General features: G+C 46.7%; 1 long non-coding RNA gene across 1 annotated transcript in view; it reads right to left on the reverse strand.

The window, feature by feature from the left end:
• Positions 1-11932, reverse strand: part of LOC120369769 — a 52256-nt gene extending 40324 nt beyond the window's left edge. The window contains exons 1-2 of the long non-coding RNA XR_005583388.1: positions 11870-11932; positions 10862-10943 (exon numbers count right to left, since the gene is read on the reverse strand). This is a non-coding gene — a long non-coding RNA (uncharacterized LOC120369769). The remainder of the gene's footprint in view (positions 1-10861; positions 10944-11869) is intronic.
• Between the last annotated feature and the right edge of the window lie 3113 nt (positions 11933-15045).

The raw sequence follows: 15045 nt of genomic DNA on the forward strand, positions 1-15045 counted from the left end.
AGTGCACTTTAAATCCACCCCCTCGCTTATAGAATCATCATAGAATCATAAAATATCCGGGCTGGAAGAGACCTCAGGAGGTCATCTAGTCCCACCCCCTACTCAAAGCAGGACCAATTCCCAACTAAATCATCCCAGGCAGGGCTTTGTCAAGCCTGACCTTAAAAACCTCAAAGGAAGGAGATTTCACCACCTCCCTAGGTAACCCATTCCAGTGCTTCACCACCCTCTGAGTGAAAAAGCTTTTCCTAATATCCAACCTAAACCTCCCCCACTGCAACTTGAGACCATTGCTTCTTGTTCTGTCATCTGCTACCACTGAGAACAGTCTAGATCCTACCTCTTTGGAACCCCCTTTCAGGTAGCTGAAAGCAGCTGTCAAATCCGCCCTCATTCTTCTCTTCTGCAGACTAAACAATCCCAGTTCCCTCAGCCTCTCCTCATAAGTCATGTGCTCCAGCCCACTAATCATTTTTGTTGCCCTCCACTGGACTCTCTCCAATTTATCCACATCCTTCTTGTAGTGTGGGGCCCAAAACTGGACACAGTACTCCAGATGAGGCCTCACCAATGTTGACTAGAGGGGAATGATCATGTCCCTTGATCTGCTGGCCTGCCCCTACTTATACAGCCCAAAATGACGTTAGCCTTCTTGGCAACAAGGGCACACTATTGACTCATATCCAGCTTCTCATCCACTGTAACCCCTAGGTCCTTTTCTGCAGAACTGCTGCCTAGCCACTCGGTCCCTAGTCTGTAACAGTGCATGGGATTCTTCCATCCTAAGTGCAGGACTCAGCACTTGTCCTTGTTGAACCTCATCAGATTTCTTTTGGCCCAGTCCTCTAATTTGTCTCAGTCCCTCTGTATCCTATCCCTACCCTCCAGCATGTCTTCCACTCCTCCCAGTTTAGTGTCATCTGCAAACTTGCTAAGGGTGCAGTCCACACCATCCTCCAGATCATTAATGAAGATATTGAACAAAACCGGCCCCAGGACCGACCCTTGGGGCACTTCGCTTGAAACCGGCTGCCAACTAGACATGGAGCCATTGATCACTACCCATTGAGCCCGACCATCTAGCCAGTTTTCTATCCACCTTATAGTCCATTCATCCAGCCCATACTACTTTAACTTGCTGGCAAGAATACTGTGGGAGACTGTATCAAAAGCTTTGCTAAAGTCAAGGAATAACACGTCCACTGTTTACTGACTTCCCTTTGTAGGCAAGCCTTAAGACCCAGGCTCTCAAAGGTATTTGGGTGCCTACCTCCCATTGATTTCAAATGACTCGTCTAAGGTCACACAGGAAACCTGCAGCAAAGCGAGGAATTGAACCACGGTCTTCTGAGTCCCATCCTCCCGCCCCCATTCCAGGCCAGTTCTTGCGCCACCCTCATCCATCTATATCAGAGTGTTTGCCAATGATGCATTAAGTGAGGTGACTAACATCTGTCACATTCCGTTTGTTTTTTCCCTCCTCATCCTCTCCCCTCAGATTTAGTCCCCCACATCCAGACACCTCTGAACTCTCCTGACACTCAGCTGTATACATCCCAGCTGGCCCTTCTTCGACAATTCAACCGAAAATAAGGTTTTATGGGCCATCCTATGGAATTCAGTATAAAGTTATAGACCCTGCCATAGCATACTTCAAAAAGCCTCGGGGAAGAATCACGGAGTGGATCAGTTTTTAGATTAATTTCCAAGGGCCTCCTTCAAAGCACAGATCCACCCCTCTCCCCTCAAAATGTAGCTTGGGTCCTTCTCTGCATGAAACACAACCCAGGGGAAAAATGGGTATAAATATACACCCACTTCATACTTCACTGGTACCATGATGTCACTGCCCACTCATTAGTGCATACTGTCATGTGTTTACATGCTACTTAAATATAAATACTAGTTTATATAGACGCCGTTTACTGGATGGCATTTTGAGGGAAGTTTGAGGGTATGTTTTGCAGGGGAGAGGAGAGGTTAAAGGTGATGTTTTGTTGCCTTGATTTATTAGCTGGCCGAGTTAATTCACTATTTAAAGAGGAGTACTTTTTGCTGGTGGCTGGTCCTCATTTGTGATTTTACATCAAATTAATGGTGGGTGCGCTGATTAGAGCTTATTTCATGGGCATTTTTCATTGCTAATTAAATCTAAACAAATAAAATAAACGGCCCCGCTCTGCATGTAACTAGCACCTTGCGCCTCATACAAGCATCAATATATTTTAGAAACAAACAGAAACTAATCCTCCCACTCTCACGAGGAGGGGTAAATAGTTATTGTAAAAATCCATTAGCCAGATGGGTAAACTGAGGCACAGAGCGTAAATGACTTGCCTGAAATCACAAAGCGAATCAGTGGCTTCAAGCAGGAACATGACTCACATCCCGACAGCTGCTTGGTGCTCTAACCACTAGATGACATTCCCCTCACCCCATGCCCTCAGCCAACTCCCCGGGAGGAGGGCAATGTCATCTATAGGTTTATATGTTATATGAGTTCATATATATTCTTGTTTTAAGAACATTTATATATATATATAGCTGACAACTAAAGTGTTAAATTAAAATTAAAAGTAGTTGGCACCGTTTATTACTGTAACACGTGCACAAATATGTTGTTTGGATATTTTTACAGCCATTAACTTTTCCATATATATATATATATACACACACACACCCCAGACCTCCCATTAGGTGTTGTAAACTGGATCTCTTCTCTTGTTGCCAAATATATTTCAATTAAATTAAAGTCACCTTTGGTCTTAATGAACCCTTGTTGTTTGTCTAATGTGATGATTCGTTCCAGCTGCAAACGCTGGATACTTGTGCTGGTGGGTGGCTGGAGATGCTTGTTTTCCTCTTGAGTTTGTGGAGGGTAAATAGGAAGAACCAACGTATCCACAGTATTATTATTAAGTGTTTGTATTGATGCAGCACATGGGGAGATGGAAGCCCTGGTGTGCTAAGCACTGCACAGACACAGTCCCTGAAAAGCTGGCAATCTAAGCAGACAAATGGCAGGAAGGGAAAGAGAGGTGAAGTGACTTGCTCAAGGCCATACAGCAGGTCAGTAGCAGAGCCAGCAATAGTCACCAGCTGTCCTGAGTCCTACTCCAGTGACCTGACCAGTGGTTATTTATGCTATAGCTGATTTCAATACAACTTTATATTGCTCTTAGCTTGCTTTTTGTATTAGTGGGTCCATTAATGGTTGGTCTCTTCTCTGTCCCTGAGAGTAAGGGGTTTGCTTTTGTGTTTAAAATACTGCCAGATAATCAGTCATCCTCTCTCATCAGCTACTGCAGTGATCTCAGCTAAGTCAAAGAATCTTCTTTTATTTCTCTCTAGTTAGTAGTAAGCCCTCTGCTTCTCAGTGTTATAGAGCTGGGGTGGGCAAACTACAGCCCGTGGGTTGCTTCTGGCCCATCAGACGTTTTTATCTGGCCCTCAAGCTCCTGCTGGGGAGTGGGGTCAGGGTTTGCCCCACTCCGGCCGCCTTGCGCTCCGGCCCGGGAGTGGGGTCAGGGGTTTGCCCCGCTCCGGCCGCCCGGTGCTCCCACCCGGGAGTGGGGTCAGGGGTTTGCCCCGCTCCGGCCGCCCGGTGCTCCCACCCAGGAGTGGGGTCAGGGGCTTGCCCCGCTCCGGCTGCCCTGCGCTCCCGCCCGGGAGTGGGGTCAGGGGCTTGCCCCGCTCCGTCCGCCCGGTGCTCCCCAGCCCCCGGCTCACAATTCCCTTGATGAGCACCATCGTCCAGCATGCAGAGCCACGCTGCGCAGGTGTGACTCCACCGCGCTGTTTCCAGGATCAGAACCGTGCCCCTACGTGGCAGCCCTCCCCTACACAGCAGAGCGCCCAATCCCCTCCCGGTCTTCTCTGACCTCGCCCTCGAGAGCCTCGAAACCACCCAGGGGTTGCACCCGTCCCAGGTAGGGTACCTCCGCCTGTGGCGGTGCCTGGTACGGCTGCCCTGGTATCACTACCGGCAGGGACCCTAGGAGTCCCCAGTACCACCCCGTAGAGCCCCCTACACACACAGCCCCATAAGTCCCCACTCCCCCCACCTTGGTAACATCCCTTATAGAGCCCCCCATGCTACACCCCATAGAGTCCCCCTTCCCCACTGAGCATTCATGGCCCGCCATACAGTTTCCATACCCAGATGCGGCCCTCAGGCCAAAATCTTTGCCCACCTCTGCTATAGAGGCTTCCAGAGAGACAAAAAAATGACCTAGAAGAACTGGGATCCAGGTGAGTTTGCCAGCACTGACGCAAAAAAATAAAACACAATGTGGACTCAGCACTGCACTGGGATAGCAAAAGAGCTGGTGAGACAGTAGGTTTAAGGTTCAAGCTGGCCCCTCCCAAATACATCACTGCTGACGGAGGGCACTCAAAGGCTCCGATCCTGGAATCGTAGCCATGCAGACGGACACCTGCCCGTGCTGCTGCAGGACCCAGGCCTAAAACAATATGAGCCTGATTCTCTTCTCAGCATAACCAGGAACAGCTCGACTGAAGCACAGTGCTCAGTGTAAAACGGTGTAAAACCAAAGTCAGAGGAGAATCAGGCCCTATGACTGTATATGGGCAAGTGCTAGCACAAAGGAATCATTAATTAGTTTCTACACCAGCGACACCATCACAAGACCTAACCAGATCAGCCACACCATCACCGGTTCATTCACCTGCACGTCCACCAATGTAATATATGCCATCATGTGCCAGCAATGCCCCTCTGCTATGTACATAGGCCAAACTGGACAGTCTCTAAGGAAAAGGATAAATGGACACAAATCAGATATTAGGAATGGCAATATACAAAAACCTGTAGGAGAACACTTCAACCTCCCTGGCCACACAATAGCAGATTTAAAGGTAGCCATCCTGCAGCAAAAAAACTTCAGGACCAGACTTCAAAGAGACACTTCTGAGCTTCAGTTCATCTGCAAATTTGACACCATCAGCTCAGGATTAAACAAAGACTGTGAATGGCTTGCCAACTACAGAACCAGTTTCTCCTCCCTTGGTTTTCACACCTCTACTGCTAGAACAGGGCCTCATCCTCCCTGATTGAACTAACCTCGTTATCTCTAGCTTGCTTCTTGCTTGCTTATATATACCTGCCCCTGGAAATTTCCATTACTTGCATCCGACGAAGTGGGTATTCACCCACGAAAGCTCATGCTGCAAAACGTCTGTTAGTCTATAAGGTGCCACAGGATTCTTTGCTGCTTTTACAGATCCAGACTAACACGGCTACCCCTCTGATGATTAATTAGTTTGCACGCTCAAGGCAGAAACATGCGTATTTTTGTATCAATTAAGCAGGAGTCATATATAATGTGCATACCACGTATTACACCTAGACGTGCACGCACAGCCAAATTCAGCTCCAATGACTTCTCTAGGGTATTAATATTGCAGTGTTTTGTCCGGGCTTGTTTTAGTATGGAGACAAATTCCATTGCCTCCTTGATCATCTCACTGTCAGGAAGTTAATTCTCTACTACGTTACATTGCATTGGTGCAGCTCTGCCCCTGATACTACCTCGCAAGTTCCCCGCTCACAGCATTGTGCCACATTGATGTGAATAGCAGGAAATAACCTCCCAAGTGCTATAACCTAGGATACCAGAAATCCAGAATTTGGAGACTGTTCCTGAATAAGCAGCAAAGAATCCTGTGGCACCTTATAGACTAACAGATGTTTTGTAGTAGCATGAGCCCACTTCACACCCACGATGCAAGCAAAAGCAAATTCCAGGGGCAGGTGTGTATATATAAAAAAAAAAAAAAGCAAGATAGAGGAGTTAGATCAGATCAATCAGGGAGGATGGGGCCCTGTTCCAGCAGCTGAGGTGTGAAAACCAAGGGAGGAGAAACTGGTTCTGTAATTGGTAAGCCATTCACAGTCTTTGTTCCTGAATACTTTCCAAAGATTTGAGTATTCTCCAACATCAGTGCTTTGATTTGAAAAGTCCAATCAAGTGTCTAACTCTTCTGGTTGCCTTCACAGCAAGGCACCATGTTCATTGATTCTGCAAGCAAACAGGTCCAAACAAAAGCCCTGAGAAAAGTGCAAACTTCTCTTCCCCCTCCATTTTTGGTTGAATGCAGCTTTGATCTTTAAGCCAAATCATTAGCATTTAACAACTGGCTAATACCTTTTTCCAGTGTGGGTTTAGCTTGTCTAAAATGACTTGAGAACAGTTCTCAAACAAACTGTTTTTAAAATGTTGCGAGACCATCCACACAGGCTAGGACTAGCCAGGCAAATCACAGAGCCTAAAACCTCTTTCATGAGTGAGAGGAAAGATGCAGCAGATATAAGCCTAGCCAAAAGAGGAAGGATGGTTTTAAGATTAAGGCAGTGGACCTTAACTCATGAAATCTGGGTTCAAGTCTCCCCTCTGCTACAGGTGTCCCTGAGTGATCTTGGGTCAGTTACTTAACCTTAAGGGTAGAAGGAGGTTAATAAAACCGTCCTTCTCCCATCTTTGGTCTCATCTGTTTAGACTGTAAACTCCTCAGGACAAGGTAATTGCTCTAGGACCCACTGTGGAGAAGTTCTCTGGCCTGTGTTGTAAAGCAAGATGACCACAACTGTCCCTTCTGGCCTTGGAATCTAGGAAGCTATGAATGAATCTGCGTCTGTACAAAGCCCAGCACAACAGATCCCCCATTAGAGCCGTGCAGAAAACAGACACTGCATTTGGGGAAGGTTTTTGAGATTTCAAAATCTGGCCTCATTCCGAATCAGAACAATGAAAATGACAAAGTTCTCCATGAAGGAAAAATCTGAATACAGTTTTGTTTGGGGTCGATTCAAAGGCTTCATTTCTCTTTTGACTTTAATCTATAATATAGTATAAAACTTCCAGAACAAAAAAATCAAAACTTTTCATTCTGAAGATGCCCCAAAGGGGTGTTTCAGCATTTTCTGATTTTCTTCCGAAGCGAAATTCTAATAAAATCGACCCTATGACATGCATCCGAAGAAGCAGGTATTCACCCACGAAAGCTCATGCTGCAAAATGTCTGTTAGTCTATAAGGTGCCACAGGATTCTTTGCTGCTTCTACAGAACCAGACTAACACGGCTCCCCCTCTGAGACCTATGACATGGAGCATTTCACACACCCATTCTGAAACTGATATCTCGGGCATTAGCTGCTACCTCTCCAGTCTCCCCCATCTACCATCACTTTAATTGCTCTTAAGTGCTGCACAACAATGACGAACAGATTCTTCCTCTTGATAACACGTACAAGGATTTTTAGTGGTGTCTGCCCATTTTTGTGGACTCTGGTATTAGGCGGCAAAGCCAAAACTGCCAAAGAACAGTATTATTTTTGTGAAAAGTGTGTCCAGTTTTGCTAGAAAACCCTGGCTCATTAAAACTCTGGCACAGCAATCTACTGTATGCCACTTCAATATCACTGACATGTATAATTAACAGCAGGTCAGACACACCAATCGTACATTTTATAAAGCATCTCGTTCCAATGCTGGTCTACCTCACTTCGATGCATGCCAGAGACATGTAACAGATACAAGGGCAAGGAGCACAGTCAGGGGAAATCTGTGGAAAATCTTTCATGTACGTCTGCTTGGATTTTTCATCCACATTTCAACAGGGATAACCTGTGGGGATTGGAGGGGCTTTGTCATTTTTTCCCAGTGTTACCATACAAGCTTGCATGCAAAAAGAGGACAAAAAACTTGAGATGGACCCAAATTAAACCCCTAATCCAGGCAATTTAGAACTTTGGGGAAGTTTGGATCCAGAGCTGAACTTTCGGCCAGACTCTCTGGGATGTTCCGGCCCCTTTGGGACACTCAGGCTGTAGAAGTGGGTCAGATTCTGGGCATAAATGGCTGGCAGAGAATTTCCCTGGCAGAGAAGAATGCTCTGGTAGCTCAATCCCAGCTGCCCACCCTCCTCCCCGACCCTGGCACAGGAGGCATGTTGGGGAGAAGGAGGGGAAGTGTCAGAGCAGATCTTTACTACGCCAGTCGTCCAGTGATGTGGGACCTTATGCCGGTGGCAAAAGTTAGAATGGCCCCTAGGCTGCTTTAACTGATGGCAGGGCATGGTCGATACAGAACTAGGAAGTTACAACCAGCTCCCCACACCCTGTGCCAAGTGGAGATGGGATGCAGGGGAGAGCTGTGTCCTCTGTCCTGTAACAGACCAAACCAAAACCCTGAATTCAAATGCCTTTAAATTGTGGGAAAACTCAGGTCTGGATTTGGATCCAGATTTTTTGGGCTCAAGCATATTTCTAAGAACAAACAAACCAATCCGCAGAGGATGAAAACCTTTCATCCAAAACTCAAACCCAAAATATCTGTCAAGTCTGCACTAGGTGAGTTAACATTTTTCCACTCCTTTCCAAAGTAAGTAAGTATCCTGCACTCATCACCCAGATATCCTTTATACTTCTGGGCCTCAGCTGGACAAGAACATACCAGAATACAGCAATACTGGGCAGTTTTTAATGGTGGGGGTAACCAAATTACCAGAGGATGTGGTAGAATCTCACTTGAAGTCTTTAGACTAGGCCTCTTTCTAAACAATACGCTCTTGTTTAGCCCCAAGTTCTTGGGCTCGATGCTGGGTCACTGGGTGAAATCTATGGCCTGTATTGTGCAGGAGGCAGATTAGATGATCAGAAGGACTCATCTTGGATTTAAAATCTGTTAATCTAACCCAACCAGCAAATGTAATTACCAGAAATCTCATGAGGAAGCAAGCTACTGATCCTCCGGATACGATCTTTTCTAGGAGGAAGGTGGGCACTTTGATCCCAGTTTTGCAGACCCAAAAGGCTTGGGATAGTTTACCAAAGTTTCGGTAATTTTGGTTGCTTACGCAAACTGCCCCAGTGCGTACCAGATCCCCTTCTCAGCTCCAGACTTTTGAGGTTCACCCCCAGTAAGTCCCACCTCAGTATTATGAAAGCGGTATTGGATAAAACACAAGAGAGGAGACAAAACAGCCTCTGTCTCATAAACAGTCTAAATCATCCTTCTCCCTTACTCCCACCCAGGGCTGGTTCAAGCAAAGCTTGGCTCCCCAGACAAGTTGTTCAGTTGGGGATGTCTACTAGAAAGCCCAAGATACAGTGAGTGACCTTCTCCACCCCACGGGCCCCAGACCAGCTGGGAGGGAATTCAGTGCCAGACAGGGTCAACATGGGGGAGGAATGAGTGTGCGCATTTGTGGAAGGAGGTTGGGGAACTGGGGATGGTGCTTTCCTGCTAAAAACAGGAGAGGTGATGAGGAGACCCAGCAGGGTTCTGATGGAGGGGGAACCTTCCCTAATTCCATACTGGGTTCCCATTATCATCACTCCTAGAGCTCTCGCTTAGTACAAAGTAGCTCATAATCCCCCACACCTGGGGCGTGTGAGCCGTGAACATCACGCTAGCATTTCATCCTAGCCCTGGTACCAAGGGGCCACCCGACCCCCAGGCCCTCCGCAGCTGCAATGCATCAGCGTTGTCAGGACCGGCTCCATTTTACTCTGCAACTGGCTGCCCAGAATTCATGAGCGCTACCAGTGGTGCCGTCCATCACTGAGGCAGTCGCTGGAGGAAATGAGGGTGATCTGTCCCCCTTCAAATTGGGTTTTTTTCCCCTTTTCTTATTAAAAATAATGGCCTTGGCATTGCCCTTACTAACTGTTCACACAGTCTTGCAATCGGACTGCTGGACCGCAGCCAGCCTTGCTGCTGATCCCCCAGTTTGGAGCACAGCAGGGTCTGGGGAACAGGAGAGAGTAGCACATTGGCTTGTAAAATCCCTGTGAGGCTCCCTTCTTTGGTCATGTGACCCTCATGGCACCCACCTTTCCCATTCCAAAACCACGGCCTGGTGGGGGCATGCACGACACAGTTCCCTTGTGGTCGAGGCTTTAAAGGTGCAGCCAAACCCCCATTTCCAATGGGCAAAGGAACACGGGTCGGGTTTTCCTCCTTATCTCAAGTGACTTGCCAGATGGAGACGCCTACCGCAGATCTGGGTTGACAGCTGGGGCAGGCTTTGTTAGCTAACGCTTTTCACCTGGGAGACCATAACTTAAGCCCAAAATGGATTTGCTGGCTCTGCTCACTCTGTGCTGTCAGATATCGCTTGCACCTAACCAGGGCCCCGAGCAATAAAACAGACAAACTCTAAGAGAGAAAATTACTGGATGAACTCAAGTCGTAGCCAATTCATGTAGGCTGAAATCAGAAGCCATTCATTTGGGGACCAGTCTGACTCACAGTATATGACAACTATGCCATGAAATTATCTTCTTCTCTGAGCCAAGGAAGGACCTGAAGCCAGGGGCACCACAAGAGGGGGGCGGAGAGGGGCCAAGCCGGCTTTGGGAGTGCTGCTTCCAGGCAGGGGGCAGTAGAGGCCTGGGGAATGGGATTGCTGCCACCAGCCCTACTTTGTCTGTCACAGCTGGGCTGGCCCCACCCAGGTGCCTGAACTCCACCATCATCTCCTAACACCTGAAGTGGCATGCCTAGTGCCAGGCAACTGGCTGGAGCAAAGGGTCCAGCCCACACACCGGCGGCTGCGGGGGGGGGGAGCACGGAAGAGCAACAAGCCCACCTAGCAATTCAACTTTGTGGACTCAGGATCAAATCTGAGTCTCCATCCCCAGACTCCATCCCCTAATCCCCCAGAGCGTCTACTACAATCTCCTCCCTTCGCCGCTAATATTACTCGGTAAAAATTCAGACAATGTTCCATACATTTTTTAGACTTCACCGACCCCTGTCTTGAGACTCCAAGTTGTTCTTTCATGTTCAGTATAAAGCCTTTAGCCAAACGATAGCTGTTTCTATAGGTTACTTACAGTCCAGCAGAGCTTGAGAACTCATCTGACGTGTAACTGGTTTCATCTCTCCGTCAAAGTTTAAACGTGATTATTTGCCACTCTGCATACAAAATAGATGGCATTGTTTTAGAAAGATGTTAAGATACTTCTGAGATTTCAGAACCTTTCCTCCAACTCTAGATGTTTTACTGTTAACACTAAAGCATTCCCCCCCACTCGCCCCCCAAAAATGGCAGTTGTTTTTGTTCTGCGGGTTTAGAGAAATGACGACTTTGGTTCAGTATTGAATTTGGGGGCTTTTTTGTTTTCCCATTTTTCCCTTTTCTTCCTTTACCCTCTAACCCTTTTCTTTTTTTCTTTGCCATTTTGCCACTGAAAAATGGGGGGAGGTCAAAACCAGGAAAAACAAATGAAAAAAGGATTTTTTTTCTTTTCTAATTCTATTTAAAAAAACAACAAATTGAAACAAACCCCACCCTTTTTTGGCAAAAATTTCCAGTTTGGAAAAAAAGGCCATTTCTCAATGGAAAAAATGTAGCATTTGGAAAGCGTCGACCAGAGCTAGGTACCTCTTTGTTATCTGGATTTCCCTAACATTGGGATCCAGATTGAGAACTTCTCCAGAAGTGTAGCCCAAACCAACATTAAGAACGCTGAAGGGTAAGAAGCAGAAGTCTTGCTTCCCGTGTGAAAGAGCTGGGTTTGAGTCCCAAAAAAATACACAGCTAATCTGAAGTGAGAATACACGATCTAGTGGTTCTTTCTGGCCTTAAAAGCTATGAATCCATCCAGCTTCTGATTGCTTTTAACACCACATGACCTGCTTTGTAATAGGGCATGGGGTGGAATGGTCCCTCCCTCAGAGAGCTCCAAGAAGTAAAGGTTTTATCTTGCTTCTCCCTCTGTCTCCCTTGAGAGAGAGCAGGTCAGATACTCTCCCAGCATTTGCCACCTCCCAATCCCCTCTTGTTTATCCTGTTTTATGCACTTTTATTTTATTTATTTCACTTTTGTTTAAAAGCTTACCTGTTTCTGCATGCCCTGCCAGGAACTATGTGAGGAGGAGGAGGAGAAGAGAGAATCAAAATGGAGGACAATCCATTTATAGAATAAGCCCCTCCCACAATTATGTCAGTTAGTGGGTGGAGCTTGTCCCTATATAAGTAGAGCCCTGTGCACAATAGCATTTAGTTTAGGTGAATTCTAGAGAAGAGGGAGCAACAGGATAGCTCTAAGCTACTAAGTTTTCTTTAGGGAAATATTGTCACTTTTTTTGTATGTTGTCTTCCATGTGCTCTGTATCATTTTTCCATGTGTTCTGTAAGCATGTTGTATACATTAATCACCTGTGCTCTCTGCTGTATTAAAACAAAAAATGCATGCTGGCATGTTCATTCAGCAGCTTAACACTTGTCTTCACTGCAACAGTTAGCTCAAGTTGGTACACGCAAGTTACATCACTTGAGCTAACATAGCTCAAGTGAGAACGGTCACACTGTAAAACACCACTTAGGCTATGCAGAGTGATTGGATTAGCAATTGATGAGTTGTGCTAACTTGAGCAGTAGCTTGTAGTGACATTCTCCCCTTGTATTGATGGCTCAAACATCAGCAACACTCAAGCTTCAACCCACCCGTGCCAGCTAGCTTGAATTTAAAGCACTGCTTAACTTAAGAACATGAGAATAGCCATACTGGGTCAGTCCAATGGTCTGTTTAGCCCACTATTCTGTCTTCTGACCGTGGCTGGTGCCAGATGCTTCAGCAGGAATGAACAGAAGAGGGCTATTATTGAGTGATCCATCCCCTATTGCCAGGCCCCACCAGAGCTAGAAATGTTTGTGTGTGTCAATGGGAGTCAGGTTAGAGGCAAGGCTCAAATTATACCTTGAGTTAACACTGCAGCGAAGACAAACCATCACATAACGTCTCCATAGTACGTGTGTTTTTCTTTGTTTGAGCTCCACCAACCAACCCAGCCTTTGTGTTTTATTTGTTTTGTTTTTTGTCCTCTCTCTCTCTCTTTCTCTCTCCCCTGTATCAGGGAAGTGAAGGGGTTGTTCCACTGATGTAGTTAGTTCACTTCTTTGAGAGGCTGTAGCAGAGTCAACAGAAGAGGTCTTCCACTGATCTAGCTGTACAGAGGCGCCAACTCCATGGGTGCTCTTGTGCTGGAGCACCCACAGGGAAAAATGGTGGGTGCTCAGCAGCCCCCTAGCAGCTCCTTCCCCTCCCCCCAGTGCCTCCCGCCCACTGCAGATCAGCTGTTCTGCAGTGTGCAGGAGATGTTGGGGGGGAAGGAATGAGGGCAGGGTGGGCTTGGGGGAGGGGGCAACAGGTCAGGAAGAGGTGAGGCAGGGGTGCAGCAGGGCTGGGAGCAGGATGGAGGCAGGGCAGGGGTGGGGACTTGGGGGAAAGGGTGGGGTGGGGATGAGGCCTGGGTCAAGCACTCCCCAGCTCATTAGGAAGTTGGCACCTCTGTAGCCATGTCTACACTTGGGGTTAGAGCTGACTTTTAGTAAGAAAATGTGTTTTTTCCTTGATGAAAGCTTTAAGAATTGGAGATATACCTATCTCCTAGAACTGGAAGGGACCTTGAAAGGTCATTGAGTCCAGCCCCCTGTCTTCACTAGCAGGACCAAGTACTAATTTTTGCCCCAGATCCCTAAATGCCCCCCTCAAGGATTGAACTCACAACCCTGAGTTTAGCAGGCCAATGTGCAAACCACTGAGCTATCCCTCCCCCCAAAGGCTTTAAAAAATGACAGGAAAAAATCATGGACAATTTGGTGAAAAATTGAAGAATCTAGGGTTGTTTTTTAATGTTTCATTTTGGGGGAAGAAAGGGGGAATTAATTTTACATGTAAAACATGTCAACCAGCTCTATTGACACATTTTTGCCCAATCCCCTGTGAACTGAAAACTCTGAATCCATCCCAGTTGGAATTATCAGTAACACAGGCTGGAGCAAATTTTATAATAAATGAGAGTCTGAGCCTCTTTTCACTTACTCAAGCGTAAATCAGGAGTGATGAGGTTGAAGTCCATGAGTGTACACCAGAGTAAATCCAGAGTGAGAGGACAATCAGCCCAGGAGTTTTGACAATGGCCGTTGCAAAATGTCACTCCACCTTCTTAATATACTTTGCACAAGACTCTCATCCACTGCACATTCTCTCTGCTAAGTGAACTACAGCTGCAATGCCGTTCACTTCAAAAAGCTCTCTCCTGGACAGTTTCTTTCCTTGAATGCGCGGCATGATCTTACCCAGACCAGAATCCTCATTGCCCAGGCTACTTGTGTGGTCTCCTCAAAAGGTTCCCAGCATGCTACTACCCTCGGTATCCACGGAGCAGGTGTCAGAGGCAGCCAGTACCCCCTCTGCAGCCTTGCAAAGTCATTAGTGGCCTTCAATTGTTGGAGCAGAGAGAAGCGGGAAATTCCAAGCCAGCTGTTACCTCCCTGGTTGGGATGGTACATGTGGGCAGCTGTTTGTTCCTGATGTATTCCAAGGTGTGATGTGCTATACAGGGAAAACTGAGGGGAGCCCAGCTACAGCCAGACCCAGAAAGGGCTCTAAATGACCCAGTTCATTTACTCGTCTTTTAGCTGGGCCTGAGTCCAGGATGATGGGCCAACATTTTGCTCTTGCTGACACCAGGCCAAATTCTGGCCCTATATTGAATGTCTCCTAGAGAAGAACGGTGCAACTCCAGCAACCATAGACACCTGTCGCCTGGCTGATCACAGCTCCCAGGTTCAGGTCCTGATTTTGATGAGCCATAAAGTAGTGCCTAGAGGTCCCAGTCAGGATCAAGGCTTTATTGTGCTACCAGTTATACGAACACATAAGCAGACATAGTTCCTGCCAGTTTACAATCTAAGAAGACAAGTGTCATTCGAAAGGTAACGAGTGATAAAAACAATCAAGTAGATATTATTTTTGCAGGTGTGTTTATATTTGCTATTTTTTTCTTACCATAAACAAGTCAAGTAAGTGCCTCAGCTTAGCCGTTGCTGGTTGGCTGATCTCTTATAGGTATCATGGTGCCCATGTGTCTTGGAGATGAATTTTATACTTCTGCAAACTTGTAGCTAATCCATTGAAGATCCTGGTGTTACACCTCATTTCTCCCAGTGTAACTGAGCTGAGGTCCACAGAGATTAGTGTTGCCAGAAGCAGGGGTTAGTTTCCTGGGC

This window comes from Mauremys reevesii, linkage group 8, assembly GCF_016161935.1.
Source record: "Mauremys reevesii isolate NIE-2019 linkage group 8, ASM1616193v1, whole genome shotgun sequence".
In the NCBI taxonomy this organism is placed as follows: Eukaryota; Metazoa; Chordata; order Testudines; family Geoemydidae; genus Mauremys; species Mauremys reevesii.